This window comes from Triticum aestivum, chromosome 6D (assembly GCF_018294505.1).
Source record: "Triticum aestivum cultivar Chinese Spring chromosome 6D, IWGSC CS RefSeq v2.1, whole genome shotgun sequence".
In the NCBI taxonomy this organism is placed as follows: Eukaryota; Viridiplantae; Streptophyta; class Magnoliopsida; order Poales; family Poaceae; genus Triticum; species Triticum aestivum.
Window position 1 is genome coordinate 14,664,002 of NC_057811.1, and position 19,026 is coordinate 14,683,027.

The 19,026-nt window shown below is 46.9% G+C and overlaps 1 pseudogene; it reads left to right on the forward strand.

Moving 5' to 3' along the window:
- The first annotated feature begins 536 nt into the window (after positions 1–536).
- Positions 537–11,299, forward strand: LOC123142321 (disease resistance protein RGA5-like; annotated as a pseudogene).
- The last annotated feature ends 7,727 nt before the right edge of the window (positions 11,300–19,026 follow it).

Genomic DNA, 19,026 nt, shown 5'->3' on the forward strand with positions numbered 1-19,026 from the left:
CGTGACGGACTACTAAACCTAGACAAATCTTGGGAAAAATGGAGCTCGGAGGTCGAGCTTTGAGAGGAGAAAGCTTAACTAGTGTGGCTCGGGCATTTCATCGAACACCTCATGTGCATAGCAGGTGAGCTAGAGCACCCAAATGCCCTCCCCTTGCCGGCCAGAAAAAACAGAGCACTGTGGAGTGCTCTGCTGCGGCGATGGGGTGTATATAGGCAACTTATTTGTCCCGGTTCGTGGCTGGAACCGGGGCTAAAGCTCCCCCTTCTGTCCCGGTTCGAGTCACGAACCGGGACCAATGGCTGTGGGCCAGGAGCGAGGCCCATTGGTCCCGGTTCGTGCTTAGAACCGGGACAAATGGGTCCAGACGAACCGGGACCAATGCCCACGAGGCCCCGGCGGGCCCCCTGGGCTCACGAACCGGGACGAATGCCCCCCATGGGTCCCGGTTCGTGCAGAACCGGGACTAATGGGCTGGCTAGGCCCGAACCAAAGCCCTGTTTTCTACTAGTGTGTGGTGGCGGACGTTGCGGGAGATGCTGGGTGGAGATGCTGGCGGGCGAGCGGGCGGCGCAGCCTGGAGGTAGCGGCGGTGGCCCGAGTCAGAGGAGCTAGCGGCGCTCTTTGATGAATGGGAGATGATGGAATCAGAGGAATCACCTGAGAACCGATGCGCGTGATGCAGGCAGGGAAGGAACGGCGGGCGAGCCGAGCTGGATCTGCAGCGGAGGCTTGGATCGGGAAGATTCCAGACGAGGGCACCGGCTCAACCTCGCCGCATCGCCATGCCGTCGGCACCTCTGCACCGCGCCATGAGCCAACCGGTCAGTACTAAGCCGCTCATCTGATCCTCTGCACCGGCACCTCTCCACCACCCGATGGGCTGCGCTACCTTGTCAGCGGTTCTCCAACCGATGGGATGCATCGGCAAAAAAACAGCACCCAAAACAACCAAAACGTATTTTGGAGCACCTAAACCGAGGCCCCTCTTATCTAGCCATCCGTTCTTCGCATTAAGATCCATGCAAATACATTTTTCTTTTTTGTTTCTCTCACATAAAACATGTCTTCAAGTTCAAACCTTTGCAGAACAGTAAAGCTTTCTAACTAGAATCGTGGATAAAACTTTTAAATTTTTTCGTCCAAGATAAATATATAAAATAAGTTTTATTTGATTAAAAAGTCTTATTTTTACTATCACTAGTAGAAAAAGGGCCATTTATCCCGGTTCGTAAGGGCCATTTGTCCCGGTTGTTGAACCGGGACTAAAGTGTCGTTACTAATGCCCTAGGCCTTTAGTCCCGGTTCTTACATGAACCGGGACAGATGGGCCTCCACGTGGCCAGTGCGGCGAGCCCAGGCAGGAGGCCCTTTGGTCCCGGTTGGTGGCACCAACAGGGACCAATAGGCGTCCACGCGTCAGCAGCTGGCAGGAGCTGAGGTTTTTGTTTTTTTGAAAGGGGGTGGTTTAGGGGTTTTGGGGGGTTAATTTAGGTGTTTCATATATTGTGTTACCTAGCTAATTAATAGAGAGAAGTGTCCTCTCTTATATCCGTGCTTGGTCGACGCTACGTACTATACGTATAGAGAGGACTCGACACGCTAGCTAGTAAGCAAATGAAGGAAACAGAAGATCGTCATGAACATATACATATAGAGAGAAGTGATATCGACCACCTCTCCTTTTCCGAGAGATTGGTCGAACAACAAGTTCTCGTATATCTATCCGACGCTACTGGCTACATATATACAATATAATTATCTCTTACAATATAATCTCCTAATTATATATGAACTCAGGGTCCACATGGTATTCTCCGTCTTTATCGATCACGTGGTCAAGAAAGAATGCCGCCAATTCCTCTTGAATTTCTCGCATACGATCTGGTGGTAGGAGTTCATCCCGCATCCGAAACATCTAATTTGAAGAAGGGGGTCAATATATATATATATATATATATATATATATATATATATATATATGAATAAATGAAACTCAACACAAATGATGGTAATAAAATAAAATTATGAATATTATTATTTACACACTTCATATTGTTTGTCAGAGTAGCCCCGCTCACAGGTCGTGTGGCGGATGGACTCGCAAACGTAGTATCCACAGTAATTATTCCCGGCTTCCTGCCACAACCATTTTACAAGAAATAGAGGTCAATCAAACTGATAAGCAAGCATGCTATAAATGGTATTGATGAAACTAGCGCTTGAATCACTAGGAGATGCGCGGAACATGCTAGTAGTACTTACTTTCGGGTGTCTAAATTGCAGCTTCTTCGGCAGTCCCGGAGATTTTGAGGTGAATTTTGTCCAAACCCTGCGAGACAAAGAAAACAATTACTTGATATCAGGAAATGAACAAAGTTGCCAATATGGTACGATAATGATCGATTTAACTTACTTCTCGAGCATTTCAGTCATGTCCGCATACTCCTGGGGATCTTTTCGTCTCGAGTCTAAGACGGTTACTAGTCCCTGCTCAAGCTTAATCTCTAGGAGAATATAGTGGAAGCTGAGCACGCATGCATAACTCATCAATTACATTACTATAACCTGGACTAATAAGGGAAACCGAATATGCACAAGACAGTAACACTCACTTGAAGTTGTAAGGAAAGAGTATTATATCTTTGTTTTCATTTATTACCAACGATCGTAACAAGTTGGCCTTAAATTCAACCGTATATGCATCTATAAGATTTGTGTTAATGAACCCAATATCACCGATTTATCTTTTCTTCAATTCGGCGATCTTCAATCTGCATAATATAGCGAGGATAATTATAAATACATGCAATGAAAGAGCTGACCTATATATAGAGACTTAATGACAGAAGTAGTACTTACAGACAGTAGCAAGTGACCGTTAATTTATCGAGGGCATGTTGATTGAAAAACTGGAAGAACTCCTCAAATGGAACATTCAACAGATCAATTCCAACGAGGTCATGCTCCTCTTTAACTCTCAGCGTCAAAATATTCCTCCCGCCAGACTCTCTGCAGGTTTTCATGTACCAATCATGGAATATTCGCATCATCGTTGTTAGAGATCTTTCATCTTTGACGAGAAGCTTCCCGTACTCGTATCTGTGTTCTTCCACCTCCAAGAAATCATAATGTACATCGTCGGGCAGGTAATCTCCAAGATTGGTATAACCGGGCACCATCCTTGGATCATTAGCGACGATATCGCTAGACACCTTGAGCGGGGGGCACGATTGGTTCGCTTGTTCTCCGAGCTGGGCAATTTTTTTCCCAGCTGGTCGTTCTTTTAACCTTTGATCACTGATAGTACTTCCCGACCAACCCGCTTCGATAAATGGCCTTTCAATAATGCGCTCATAGTTGCCTTTTGGCGGAGACTTTGGTGGTTTTGTCAGGGCAGCCAGAGTGCGCTTCACTTTCACCGGATCTATCTTCTCCTCCGGAGGTGGATGTTTCTTTGCTTTCACCCCTTCAAAGAAGTTTGTCACTTCGGCTCGCACGATCTTCACGTTTTCCTCCACGGTCCTCTCGTATGGTAACTTCTCTTGAGTATTCAGAGAAGGACCGAATCTGTATTGCCTCCCGCCTCTGGCTGTACTGCTAGACGCCGGAGCAGACGGAGCGGCTGCGGCTATCTTCTTTCCTTTCTTACGAGGTGGAGGAGAAGGACTACGACGTGCCGGAGCAGCCAGAGCAGCGGCGGGTCTCTTCCGCCCTTGCTGACGATGCGGAGAAGGAGGAGGCTGGCTGCTCGGGCACGTCGGCGCAGGCAGAGAAGGAGGCGGAGTGCTGCTGCGTGCCGGAGAAGGAGGCTGAGTGCCCTGATCACTTGTCGGAGGAGGAGGCGGAGTGCCCTGACTCGCCGGAGGTGGAGGAGGAGGCGGAGGCGTCCAGTTCGGAAGGTTGATGAGCTCCTTCCGCCATAGGCATGGAGTCTTCAGAGAAGAACCCAGCCGAGTCTCCCCTTCACCCATAGGGTGGTCAAGCTCGAGGTCCTCAAATCCGTCCGTTATTTCATCCACCATCACCCTAGCATATCCTTTTGGAATCGGCCGATAGTGATAGGTTGCGCCAGGTTCACGAGGTGCAACAGAGCCAACAGCCGCCTTGACTTTCAATTTCATCCATTGTGTCATAAGGTGGCAATGTTGAGACTCCGTGATAGCATCCACGGGGTAGCTAGGAGCCGTGAAGACAGGCTCCTGCTGAAGCAGCTCGGTGGAAGCCATGCTACTTCTCTGCTGAGATGGTGGGGTAGCTTCGGGGGAAGCTTCGGCAGGTCGTTTGCTGCGATCTGCTTCTCGTTCCTCTATCGCCTGTACCCTTGCGTGCAGCGCCTGCAGTTGGGTATGCTCCACTTTCTTCCTCCTCTCCTGGCATTTGTAACCGCCTGCGTCCGGAAACCCAGCCTTCCACGGAACGGAGCCTGGCGTGCCTCGTGTCCGTCCAGGGTGCTCAGGATTCCCGAGGGCCATTGTGAGCTCGTCATTCTCTTTGTCTGGAACGAACGTCCCTTGCCGTGCTGCCTCGATATACTCCTGAAGCCTCGTGACGGGTATTCGCAATCGCTCGTTCGTCCAAACGCACTTCCCTGATATAGGGTCGAAGGTTCCGCCAACCCCGAAGAACCAAGTCCGGCAACCGTCTGGCCAGTTCAATGTCTCTGGTTCGACCCCTTTATCAATCAGGTCATTCTCAGCCTTGGCCCACAACGACCGGGCTTTGAGGTAGCCACCCGACCCCGTGCGATGGTGATGCTTCTTCTTCGCAGCATTTTTCTTGTTTGTCGCTGACATCTTCTTACTTGTCCGATGTCTTGTGGGCCACAAATGCGGGCCAGTGATCTCTGATCTTCTCATACCGGCCGGTGAATTCTGGTGTCTTTTCTTTGTCGACAAACGATGTTTTCAGCTCATTCTTCCACCTCCTGAATAGTTCTGCCATCTTCTTAAGAGCATGAGACTTGATCAATTGCTCTTTAACTGGCTTCTCCGGATCCTCCTCTAGCGGTAGGGTGAAATTTTCCTTTAGCGCTGTCCAAAGATCATCTTTCTGCATATCGTCGACATAAGACACCTTAGGGTCTTCCTTCTTAGGCTTTAACCATTGGTGGATACTAATCGAGATCTTGTCCCTAACAAGAACCCCGCACTGAGCAGCAAATGCTTCCTTTGTCCGGATGGGTTCCATCGGCATGCCATCGCGCGCGATTGCTGTGATCTCAAACGTTTCATCCGAGCGCAACTTTTTCTTTGGGCCTCGTCTCTTTACCGAAGTTGTGCTCGATCTGGAGGGCTAAAAAGAGAAGAAAGACGAGAATTAATTAATATGTGTACATACCAAAACAATGAATGCATCAATTAGCTAGTCAGCACAGGCTTAACTAATATATATACCTGGCCGGACTCAGTTCGGTCACCGGAGCCGTCATCACGGTCTCCTTGCACCGGCATTGGGTCACCGGAGCTGTCATCACGGTCTCCTTCTTGCACCGGCATTGGGTCACCTGAGCCATCATAATCATAGCCTGCTTCTTCACCCTGTCCTTCCAGACCATCGATGTCGTTGAGAAACGACAAGACGACATCACTTCCTGGTGCGATTATGTCCCCCAACACAGCTTATGTTGCTTCGTCTCGGGGGTGCTCCATAGTTTCTGCAAATATTTACAACATGGCAATTATTATTCAAACATGACAGATGGATATATTAGTGGCAAACGTAGAACTAGCTAGCTAATCACAATAAGGAATGCCTCGATGCTGCTTCTCTAGGGTTTGGGGTGGCCTCGGCAATGCTTCAAGGGTTTGGGGTGGCCTCGACAATGCTTCAAGGGTTTGGGGTGGCCTCGACGACAACGCTCTTTTAACTTGGTAAATTTGGGTGGCCTCGAGAGAGTTTGTCGGGTAGGGGCGCGGCGGGAGGGGGTAGGAGACCGACATCATTTTTTTCTAGGGTTTGGGTGTCCTCGAGAGTTTTGGTCGAGAGAGAGGGCCGGGGGGGGGGGGGGGGTGCTCCTGTGGTATAAGTTATCACGGTCGAGAGGGGGTTATATCGACAACGACGACATATGACGACCCCTCGACCCTCGAACCCTCGGCGACCCTCGACCCCTCGGTGACCCTCGACCCTCTACCCTAGCTAGTTCCCGACCCTCGCCCCTCGAACCCTTGGCGACCCCTCCCCCCCTCATGTCGAAGTTATCGGGGAGGGGGTATATCGATAATGACATACCAGATAAAAAATAAGAAAAGGAAGAGGAAGAAAAAAAAGAAGAAAAAAAAGAGGAGAAGAAAGGAATTTCTATTTTTTCTTCTTCTCCTCTATTCCTTTCTTCTTCTCCTCTTTTTTTTCCTTTTTTCCTCTTCTTATTTATTTCTCCTCTTCTTCTCCTTTTTCTTTTCCTTCTTCCTAAACTAAACATAAACTAAAATAATCCTAAAACTAAAAGAAACTTCTCCTCCTCCCTTTTTATTTCTTCTTCTTCTTTTTTTTCATCCTAAAACTTTATGAACAAAATTACAACAGAAAAAAATAAAAAAATCTATGAACAAAATAAAAAATCTATGAACAAAATTACAACAGAAAAATCATAAAAATTCTGTAAAAAATGACATATTCTTTGCATATGAACATACAAACATTTGCATATTATACAATAATATCACCAAAAAAATCTATGAACAGAAAAAATCCTAAATTTTGCATATGAACATACATACATCATCATCATCATCTACTACTACTACAATATGAACAAATTTTTTTTAATATATATGTGAACAGGGGGCCTGCTTCGTCGTCGGCGTCGAGGCGGGCGGCGGCGTTTGGGCGGGCGCGGGGGGGGGGGGGGGGGGGGAGGGGAACGGCGCGGTGAGGCTCACAGTGCAGGCGAGCGGCGGCGAGGTCGGGGCAGGGCGCTCGGCGTGCGCGACGGCGAGGTCGGGGCAGGGCTCGGCGACGGCGAGGTCGGGGCAGGGCGCGTCGAGGTCGAGGCAGGGTGCGGCGAGTAGGTACCTAATTGTTATTGATGACATTTGGGATGTATCAACATGGGAAATAATAAAATGTGCACTGGTGGATAGTAACTCCAGAAGTAGAGTAATCACAACTACTCGTATTCATGAAGTTGCCAAAAAACTTGGTGGTGTTTACAACATAAAACCACTTTCTAAAGACAACTCCAAAAGGCTATTCCATAGCAGAATATTCGGTGATGAAGGTGTAAGTCTTGATGATCACTCGGATGAACTTTCTGATAATTTCTTCAGAAAATGTGGTGGTGTGCCATTGGCCATCATTACATTAGCTAGCTTGCTTGTTAGTAAGCCAAGGGGTGTCTGGTCTAAGGTGTTTGACTCTATTGGTTTTGGTCAGGAAGACAATGAAGCTATTCAAAACACAAGAAAAATATTGTCTTTTAGCTATTATGATTTACCTTTCCACCTGAAGACTTGCTTGTTGCACTTGAGTGGATATCCAGAAGATGAATTGATTCTCAAAAATAGGGTGATATGGAAGTGGGGGGCGGAAGGTTTTATACCTATGGATCAAGAGATGGGTGCATTAGAGCTGGGACGGAGCTACTATAATGATCTTGTAAATAGGAGTATGATCCAGTCAATAAATCAGGACAATATAAGCATGATAGATTCTTGTCATGTTCATGACATTGTGTTGGATCTCATACGCACCTTGTCAAGGGAAGTAACCTTTGTGACAACACAAGACAAGGTGCAACACAACACATGTTCGCCTAGCACAAGCATCACTGCTCGTAGGTTAGCCATCCATGGTGGATTCGTTGACCATATGGATATGGGAAATGTGAGGTCATTTATTGCTATCAGGTCTGTTGGTCTTGTTCTGCCTCCACTTCTGAGCTTTAAAGTATTACGAGTACTGGCCCTAGAGTACTGTTATTTCCCTGTAGGTGGTTGTAATTTTGATCATCTTGGGAAGTTGGTTCAGCTGAGGTACCTAGGGATGCTCGGAACACCTGTTTCCGAGCTCCCGAGTGACTTTGGACATCATCTCAAGTTCTTGGAGACACTGGATGTGCAGGACACTGGAATAAAAGAATTACCGACCTCTGTTGGTGAGCTAACCAAGCTGATGTGCATGCGTGCTTCTGAGGGCACAAGGATGATGGGCAGGATAGGGAAGCTGATGTCCCTAGAAGAGCTAGAGCTACACCATATGGACAAATCCTTAGAGTTCCCCACTGAGTTGGGAAAGCTGACACAGTTGAGGGTGCTCGAAATCAGTTTCGATGACATGGATGAGAGCATGCACAAGGCTCTGGTCAAGTCTGTGTGCAAACTACGTACTCTCGAGATCTTGTGAGAGATGGATGAGTCAGTTGAAGTTGATGGCTGGGAAGAGTGGTCTCCCCCTTGGGAGCTTCGTTAGGTGTCACTGTCTGGCATGATTTTACCCAGGCATCCATCGTGGATGGAGTTCTCTTGTGTTCCGCATGTCTCCTACCTATGGTTTGAACTGCAATCCTTCTTGATTAAGGACGGCTCGGAAATTAGATTCTGGGAGGACAAGTGGCTAGGAAATGCCACACTCCGGGAACAATATCCGGCTCTATACAACATTGTGCGCCACAAAGGTGATACTATCGCCACGGTAATGGAATCATTTTCGCCAAATGTGACGTTCAGAAGAGACTTAATTGGACCCAGACTCCAATCGTGGAACGTCCTGCTCCAACGGTTGTCCACGGTGCAATTGTCACATGGGTCTGATGTATTCCGATGGAACCTCCATGGGAATGGACAATTCTCAGTGGATTCTATGTATAGAGCGTTAATCCAGTCTGACGTGCCAGTTGTTAATAACAAGAAGATCTGGAAGATGAAGATACCTCTTAAGAATAAAATCTTTGCATGGTATCTTCGTCGTGGAGTCATTCTTACTAAAGATAACCTTATTAAGAGGAATTGGCATGGAAGCCCGCAATGTGTCTTTTGTCACCATGAGGAGACAATAAAACATTTATTCTTCCAATGCAAATTGGCTCGTTCTATATGGTCAGTCATCCAAGTAGCTTCTGGCTTGTATCCTCCCTGTAGTGTTGCTAATGTATTTGGCAACTGGTTACATGGGATTGATCACAGGTTTAGAACTCTTCTCGGGGTGGGAGCGCTTGCCATCATTTGGTCGCTTTGGCTATGTAGAAATGATAAGGTTTTTAACGGTAAAAGTACTTCTCTATTGTAGGTTATCTATAGATGTACCGGGACACTTCGTTTATGGTCCTCTCTACAACGGGTGGAGAATCGAGGCCTGTTTACGGAGGTGTGTACACGATTGGAGGCTACGGCGAGGGATACTTTTGCCCAACATGGGTGGCAGCATGATCTAAGGATTGGCCCCCCTCCGCTTTAGGCGTTATACGGACTCTACATGTTTCGTAGTAATTCGCCTTTTTATTTTTATTTTGTGTGAGAGGATCTTATTTGGCTGTGTGCATCTTAGTTATGCAGAGGCCGGACGTAATGCTTAAATCTTTTAAGTAATAAAGCGCCCCTTTTCGGAAAATTGGTTTGAACTGCAAGAGTTGGAAGCACTGGATCTGCAAATCCTCGAAAGGATGTCTTCGCTCCGCTTCCTCTACATATCAAATCCAAGAGAAGACACACTATCATATACTGTTGCTAGCCATGAGTTCCAGAACCTAACATATCTCAGGATAAACATAGAGATCGTGTGTGGAGAGGGAGCATTGCCGATGCTTGAAGTATTGGATTGCTAGCTAGCGTGGGAAAGGACGTTGGCTTGGCAGGAAATATGCCTTTTCTCAAGGAAGTGACATGCATGCTCGACTGCAAGGACGACTTTTGTGGTGAGCAGGTGGAGGCAACAGAGGCCGCTCTGAGGCTCGCTGCAGAAATGCACCCCAACCATCCCAAACTCAAGATATCAAGATCAGACGGAGAGGTACCTACGTTTCTATATGGGTTTTACAACAATGAAAGCGTGGTTCATATTTCCTATTTGAGCCATCCTGATTCTCTTAGTGCATTGCCACGATCTTAGTAATATTGCTCTAATTCTTGCTTAATTGTTTCTACTTCAGTCTGATAATTCTGACGATGATGACGACAGTGACGACGGATCGGAGGAAGTGTACTCATCACATGAAGAAGAGGTATACCCATGCACACTAGATCTTGCACATACTATTATCCCCATCTATCATTCACGACTAAACATTGTCGTATCAAGTATATACTCATAATAATTACATGCCTGCTTGCTTTTTCTTAATTCTAGTATGATGAGGATGAAGATGGCGGATCCGAGGAGGAGGTCTCAGGTACTGACCAAGAGGTATACATATGGCTGATACTCACATTATCTACTGCCTCGTGCTGATTATGGTACGTGTCAACATACTCTTTTATTTCTCATTCTTATTACTCCAGTCGGATGACGAGGATGAAGGATCCGAGAGAGTTTCCAATGGAGATGAACAGGAAGAGGTACACATGTACACAGTTGCATATACTATTACCCTCTTCTTTCATTCCCATAGCAAGAGGTACACATGTCGTATCAAGTATATATTCCTCTAATTATTCCTTCACTGCTTGCTTTTTCACAAATTCCAGTATGACGAGGATGAAGATGGCGGATCCGAGGAGGAGGTTTCGGGTACTGACCAAGAGGTATACGCTACAGCTGACTACTTACATGAACCCATTACCTTTTAATTGGGGACACCATTAACTCTTGTTGCATACGTATGACATGATTGTTTGTTTCACGTTCCTCATTTCTTGTTATCCAGTCAAAGGATGATGTGGCGGAAAATATATCTCATCTCAACATAGACGAGGATGCGGCGCCAAGTCAACCTTGAACCTTTTCCTCTTCTATCAATCATGATTTTCACCAAGTTAACAATGCGTATGTATACACCATACTCATTGTTTTCCATTTTGATCTACATGCACGTATGTTTTGAATGACGGGAATGCCACTTCATTTATCCTTGATACATTTGACAAAATTAAACTGTTAATTTCGAATTGTTTTTAATCCTCTAGAGCTTTATAGTTTCTAATTTAAGATCGATGCTGCCTCAGGTTGAAACCTATATTTCATTGGTTACCAATATCCATCTAAATGGTCCATGATTCATATACACATAGCGATGCATATGTACTGCATACCTATACAAACTAGTCTTTAATTATTTTTTATGCCAACTATTTACAGGTTGGTGCCATCTCAGGATGCCTTCTGCAATCTTGCTCCAGTTGAAAGGAAGTGTTATTGGGCTTAATTCATCCATCAAGGAAAGAACTGGTTGAAAACAACGAAATGGTTATTTGCTCACCAAGTTATTTTCTTGTATTGTGCATTAGTGCTTTGTTCGTTGAGATCAATTCGTTGGGCATTTAAAAAAACCCAAAAATAATTGACAGGAAAAAATATAAAATGGAAAAAAATGAAAAATGGTACAATGTATTGCCTAGAGTTTCCATTATTGCTGAGTCCCAGGTGGATGTGTCCACCGAGCTCGGTCATGGGGACCGGGTAGAGGACCAAAACAGACCTAAACGCAAGTGGAATCGTAGGATTTATCCGGCGTCGGCCGTGCGTAGAAGTGCTAGGATCCGAACCTCTAAGAAATTTCATGATGAAATATGAAAGGATTTTTTTGGAATAGCAGAGGTCTTAAGGACTTGGCTAAAAGACGGTTTCTAGTGGATGCCTCTATAGAACACAAATTGGATTTTATTGCCCTTTCAGAAACTGGAAGGGACAATTTCACCCCCCCCCCCCAAATTCCTTAGTACTCTATCGGGAGGGGTTGACTTTGATTGGCATTGTCTGCCTCGAAGAGGAAGATCCGGTGGGATCTTACTTGGGGTTAATTGTGATTCATTAGAAGTTAGGAATGTGGTAATGGGAGACTTTGCGGTTAAGTTTCGGGTTCGGTCAAAGGCCGATGGGTTTAATTGGGCTTTGGTGGCGGTGTATGGAGCCGCGCAACCAAAACTCAAACCAGACTTCTTGGCGGATTTAGTTCGTATCTGCGGTAATGAGCAACTCCCCATCCTGATTGGGGGTGATTTTAACATTATCTGTAGACGGGAGGAAAAAAACAATGATAACTTTGACGGCAGATGGTCGTTTATGTTTAATACAATTATTGAAAGTTTAGACCTTTGAGAGATTGAGCTTTCTGGTAGAAAGTTCACTTGGGCCAACACATTACCGGTCCCAACATTTGAGAAGCTGGACCGGGTCCTAGCGAGCGTCGAATGGGTACAGAAGTTTCCCCTTGTAACGGTACAAGCGTTCTCCCACGGAATCTCCGATCATACCCCTCTGTTGGTGGACTCGGGAGTGGCAACGCACGTGGGGAACAAGAGTACGTTCTCTTTCGAATCAGCATGGTTCGAAAGAGAAGGTTTTCTGGATCTAATAGCAAGAGAATGGGCTAAAGATTCAGGAGGGAGAACGAGTGTTGAGCGATGGCAAAATAAGATCAGGCATTTGACGCAATTCTTGCGGGGATGGGCTAAACATCTGAGTGGGATATATAACGCGGAGAAGGAAAGACTCATTTTACTTATTCAATCCCTAGATATAAAAGCTGAGTCCTCCATATTAGATACCAGAGAACTAGAAACTAAAGTGAGGCGGAGTTAAAATTGAAAGAACTGCTTCGTGAAGAGGAATTGAAGTGGGCATTGCGAGCTAAAGTTCGCAAGGTCGTCCAAGGGGATGATAACACGCAATTCTTCCACATGATTGCAAATGGCAAGCACCGAAAGAAGAGAATCTTTCAGCTTGAGCAAGATGAGGGCATGATTTTAGGGCAGGAGAACCATAAAGAATATATTACCAATTACTATAGGCAGCTGTTTGGGCCTCCTGAGGTCAACTGTGTTTCTTTGGATGAGTCAAGGGTTGAGGTTGTCCCTCAGCTTGCAGTTGACGAGAACGACATCTTGACAGCTCCTTTTTCGGAGAAAGAGGTGTTTGATGCAATCTCCCAAATGAAAAATGATAAAGCTCCAGGTCCGGATGGTTTCCCAGCGGAGTTTTATAAAAAGTGCTGGCACATCATTAAGGGGGACTTGCTCCCGATGTTCCAAGATTTTTTGTTGGGACAGTTGCAGTTGTTCCACTTGAATTTTGGCACTATCACTCTGCTTCCTAAGAAAACAGAGGCTGTGAGGATTGAGCAATTTAGGCCGATCTGTCTTCTTAATGTTAGCTTTAAGATCTTTACCAAAGTTGGGACTAATAGGCTTACACAGATTGCGCATTCTGTGGTGCAGCCGTCCCAAACTGCTTTCATGCCGGACAGGAACATCCTAGAAGGGGTTGTGGTTCTGCATGAAACGCTCCATGAAATCCACACGAAAAAACTAGATGGGGTGGTTTTCAAAGTGGATTTTGAGAAGGCGTATGACAAGGTAAAATGGCCATTTCTTCAGCAGGCTTTGCGTATGAAAGGATTCGATCAGGCCTAGAGAGACCAGGTAGACCCGATCACGCAAAAAGGGAGTGTTGGAATCAGGTTAATGATGACATAGGTCATTATTTCCAGACACACAAGGGTCTGCGACAAGGAGATCCGATGTCGCCGATTTTGTTCAACATTGTCGTTGACATGTTGACTATCCTAACAGGAAGGGCCAATGAAGATGGTCAGGTAGGTGGCCTCGTCCCACATCTAGTTGAAGGGGGAGTGTCTATCCTACAGTACGCTGATGATACTATTATCTTTATGGAGCATGATCTGGCTAAAGCTAGAAACATGAAGTTAGTATTATGCTTGTTCGAACAATTATCGTGGTTGAAGATTAACTTCCACAAAAGTGAATTGTTCTGCTTTGGAAGAGCTAAAGAAGAACAACAAGCTTACAAAGAATTGTTCGGGTGCGAAGTGGGATCTTTACCGTTCACGTATTTGGATATACCAATCCATCATCGCAAGCTTTCTAACAAAGAGTGGAAGAGCATTGAGGATCGATTTGAGAAAAAATTGAGTTGCTGGAAGGGCAAGCTTATGTCATACGGAGGACGATTGATTTCGATTAATTCGGTTCTCACAAGTATGCCTATGTTTTTATTATCCTTTTTCGAAGTACCAGTTGGGGTACAGAAAAGGCTAGATTTCTATCGATCGAGTTTCTTCTGGCAGAGTGACGACTTAAAAAGAAAATATAGACTTGCTAAGTGAGATATCATTTGTAGGCCGAAAGACCAAGGGGATCTAGGCATTGAAAATTTAGAGGTGAAGAACATATGTCTTCTCAGCAAGTGGCTGTATAAGTTATCTATAGAGACGGATGCCACTAGGGCACAGATTCTTCGTAATAAGTACCTCCAGTCTAAAACTTTGTCCCAGGTGACGGTAAGACCGACTGATTCGCCGTTTTCGAAGGGACTTATGCGAGTAAAAGCAGCCTTTTTTAATAGGACAAAATTTGTAGTGGGCAATGGTACTTCCACAAGATTCTGGGAGGACACATGGCTAGGGGAGATGCCCCTAGCAATCCAATATCCTTCTCTCTATAGTATTGTTCAGCGAAGAGACGCTTATGTTGCAACAGTGTTACAGTCAAATTCTCTTAATATTCAATTCAGGAGGACGCTAGGGAGACACCGTTGGGAAGCTTGGCTCCATCTTGTGAGAAGATTGATGGAGGTCCAACTCTCTCAACAGCCAGATCAGTTATGTTGGAAACTAGCTAAGAATGGGGAGTTTTCGGTTAAATCCATGTATTTGGATATTATCAACACTAGCGTTATTCCTAGTCCGAAACATGTTTAGAAAGTCAAAGTGCCTTTAAAAATCAAAGTGTTTACGTGGTTTGTCCACAAACAGGTCATCTTAACTAAAGACAATTTGGCGAAACGCAATTGGTTGGGTTCTAAAAGATGTAGTTTTTGTGATAGTGATGAGTCAATCAGACATCTCTTTCTCGATTGCCCTCTGGCAAAGATTTTTGTGGAGGTCGGTCCACATAGCCTTTAATATTTCTCCTCCGAATTCCATCAACACGTTATTTGGGACGTGGTTACATGGAATTGACGTAGTAACAGCGAGACATATCCGTGTAGGAGTATGTGCTTTACTATGGGCAATTTGGAACTGCAGAAATGATTTGGTTTTTAACAGAACAACAAATATTCATTTCTTACAGGTTATCTTCAGGGCCACTGCACTCATCCGTATGTGGTTGCTACTCACTCCGACGGAGGCCTTTGGATGGCGGTCATATAATAGGATAGGTGTTTAGTTTCGTATCTGTTTTATTTGCCTGCCGGTTGTGGCTGTCCAGTTTGTTGCTTTCGTGCTCTGTGTTGAGCACAGCCTTTTGTTTTGTCTGAGACTACGAGACTTCTGTTGGATCTTTTGCTTATTAATAATATGGCCGTATGCATCTTTCTGATGCAGAGGCCGGGGCAAACCCCCTTTTCAAAAAAAAATAAAAAAAATAAAAAGGTGTTTACGTTTGTTTTATTTCTCCTTTTCGGGGTTGAGGATTGCGCTGGTGGAATTACTTTTGTTTTTAAATCAAGTTTTCTCTTTTTTTGGTGGGTTGGGGATGGGGGGTGGAACTCCGCCTATGTGATTTAAGGAAACACTTATAATTACATAGCCGGTCCCAAGCCCGGAAAAAGGAGGAGGGAGCAACCCTGTTTTCATAGAGGGGAAAGTGATGTATTGACTCCGCCATTTTATACTGCAAATGAAGAAAAGTTCTATTCACAAAGAAGGAGAGACCTCCAAAATTCGAGCCAAAGAGGATTTTTGCTTAGCTGTAGCTGTAAATAAAGTGAGTATCGATGAAATTCATTTCGGTCCGTGATTACACGCATGATTTGAGCATTTTTGAATCGTTTCTTTTGGTCATTATTTAACCTATATGTTCTCCAGATACTATTTCGTGGCCTGGAGCATTCATGTAATGAATCATGTGTGCTCAGTGGTCTTGAAGCCCAATGTCAACTTTTCATTTTCGCCTGATGATGTGTTTGCTAAAAGAGACTTTCTTTCGGTCTGTTGATTCTTTTTTTTAGAACGAAGGCTCAAGAAGAGCCCGGCTTTAAATTAACAAAGCCATCAACCGGTCAGGATTACAAGATCAACAACTTACAAGAAAAAGCAAAAAGAGAGACAAGCGGCTGATACAAGGAGCAAAGCGAAGCAGACTCTAAGGCAGCAGCGATAGCAAGCACGCCATGCTGCCGCCAACACCCTACAGGACGACCTATACCAACCGGACAAGCTACGGACTTGAGAGGATGCACCACCGCGCTAGCTTCGTGATCGTAGCCAGACTCGAAGACAGAACAGACACTCCTCTGGAACTGCCACTGCAAAGGGCCCCTGCCCTCTCATCCTGGCTCGAAGGATGCCGCACCGGCAGGCGGCAGCTCGGTTCACCCTAGAACCTAGAGGAAGACGTCCAATCTGCGCATGAGGAAGGAACTAGGAGCAGACCTGCTAGCACAGAGCACACCAATCCGAGCACCGTCGTCGTCCGCGGTCAAGCCACACCGAAGGGCTAGAGCTGTCGGCCACAGTCGCAGCAAACGGGTAACAACGATGAGCCACCGAAGAGAAGGCAGTGAAGCGCCGAGCCAAGCTGCCACCCGCCACCATCACACCCACAACCCGACTCTCTCGCTGCCCCTGCGATCCCCGGACTGCGCCTCCAAGAAGGAACACGGCACGGATGTGTCGTCGCCGCCCGAAACAGGGGACCTAGGCTTTCACCTAGCAGGGAACGGAAGGAGGGGAAGAAGGATCCTCACCACAGCCTCCAAGGAGGGGTACGACGCCCATGGCGTCGCCTGCGATGTGGCTGCGCCGGCCAGGGGTTTCCCCCGGATCCAACCCCACTCGACGAGATCCGCGCTGCCGGCGCCCGGGGAGAACGGCCTAAGCCACTAGGACCCGGATCCGGCGATGGAAGGAGCAGATCGGGGCGGAGAGGAGGAGATGCATCTGGCGGCCGCAACCGCGCAGGGGAGGCCGCACTCCGGCGACCGTGGACCGACGCCTCCTCGTCCCCCGCGAGACCGAGGGAGGCGCCTCACCAGCTCCGGCCGGAATGGCCCGCCGCCCGGACCACCCGGCGCTCTCCGCCCGGGGCCGCCGCCCCGGATGCCGAGGCCCTCCACGCTATGTGGAGCCGCCAGATCCCCCGCCGCCACCTTCATCGGTGTCGAGCGCACGCCGGCGCACACCTCTGGCGGCGGCGGAGGGGAGGGGGAGGGGGGGAGGAGGGGTGCGGCGGCGGCGGATAGGGTTTCCCCCGAGTCGCCTCGGAGGAGACGACGCGGGGGCGGGGGGGGGGGGGGGGTGTTTTCAGTTCCGCACTCGGTCTGTTGATTCTCCAGGTAATACTATTTACAACAGCTAGCATCAGAAATAATGTGGTAGCTTGTTGCTTGGCAGTGCTGGCCATGTGATCGGTCTCACAGGGCATTTCCAAAGAAGGCATTGGAGAAACTGCAGGTCATCTCTGTTACTGAAGCTCTTTGTGCATTCCCTATCTGAATCTTCCATTCCATCTGAATTGCATGGGGGGAACCACAAACAACCTCTTTTGCAACCAGCTTCAGCACCAACACCTACAGGCAATTGTGCTGGTACAACATCAGTGCCACGACCAACTTGCTTATACTAGTCTGGAGATCACAATGAACAAATTAAAGCTTCAGCGCCAACACCTACAGGCAGCTGGTGCCAGTGCCGCTGTAGTACAGGCAGTTGAAACCAGAATGAAGAAATTAAAGTCTTGGCTGCAGCATATCCTGTGCTGAGTTTGTTACTGTAAATTTACAAGTGTGTCCACCTATTGAGCTACTTGTTCTACGTACAAACTCTCATCATACCACATCATTATGTCCATCTATTTACAGGACTCGGCTTTGAAACCAGGCTGTATTTTCACTTGCTCCTTGCAACAGAAACAGTCATAACATCAGGCACCAATTTATACTGTGTGTTTTGTACTACTGAGTTCATCAGCACCTCATTCTCTTACCAGAGATTACTGCTGCTCGTTCATCCATTCACAAGGGCCTATAAAAATACTGGTGTCGACTATTTACTACTTCTTTACCTAATATTAAAGGGAGGAGGCTTTCATAGTTCTCCATAAGTCACTCTTTTATATCCGTTGATTTTGTGTTAATCATAAAGATTGACGGCCAAGATTTAAGTTTAGATCTATATAATGAATAAGGCCATAACAAAGAAAGGAGGAAGGTTTCTTAGTGTTCGCACGCCTGGAGTCCTCCCTCTTGCATCCTATTGCTTTTAGCCAATAGTAAATACGGAGAAACCACGAAGGCTACACGATCAGCTACGGCAAGAATAAAAAACATACAAGGCATAAACCAACGACATATGACCAGCTACGGCCGCCCCAGCCCGGCAACGTCTCCTTGCGCTACCTGTTGGCAGTTGCTCTGTTCCTCTGGACCGGGTCGTCAAGCGACCTCGATGTTGGCGCCCAAGCCCAAGTTCGTTTCCCGGTCATGAAGGGGCGGGTTCGGGTCGGATGAGCTCAAGATATCCCGGTTCAACGTGAGATTCCTAGACGGACGCAGATGACACCGCGTTGGCTGAAACTTGACGATGTGCCAGCGGGAGCTTCAAACCGATCGGACAGTGCAATGATTCCAGCTCCATGGGACCATGGAGCTCCAGATCAAAACGACAATGATGACGGGCTGACATCAACAAGGCCGCTGCCTCCCTGCAATCTACTTCTATCGCGACGGCTTGCACACCACACCTCTACGCCACCCTGCTGAGATCGCCTCAATCATACGGATTTTTTTGGCTGTGCAATCTGTGGGCAGTGGCGGCTGGCGACGATGGCGGACAGCAGGCCGGAGTTCATGCAGTTGACACCGGCCAGTGGCGATGCCCGGCAGGCCGTTGACCCCTTCAACCCCCAACTGCACCTCAGCGCCAGGGTAGCGGCCAACCACGCACTCGGCGCAAAGGTCCTCCTCACTTCC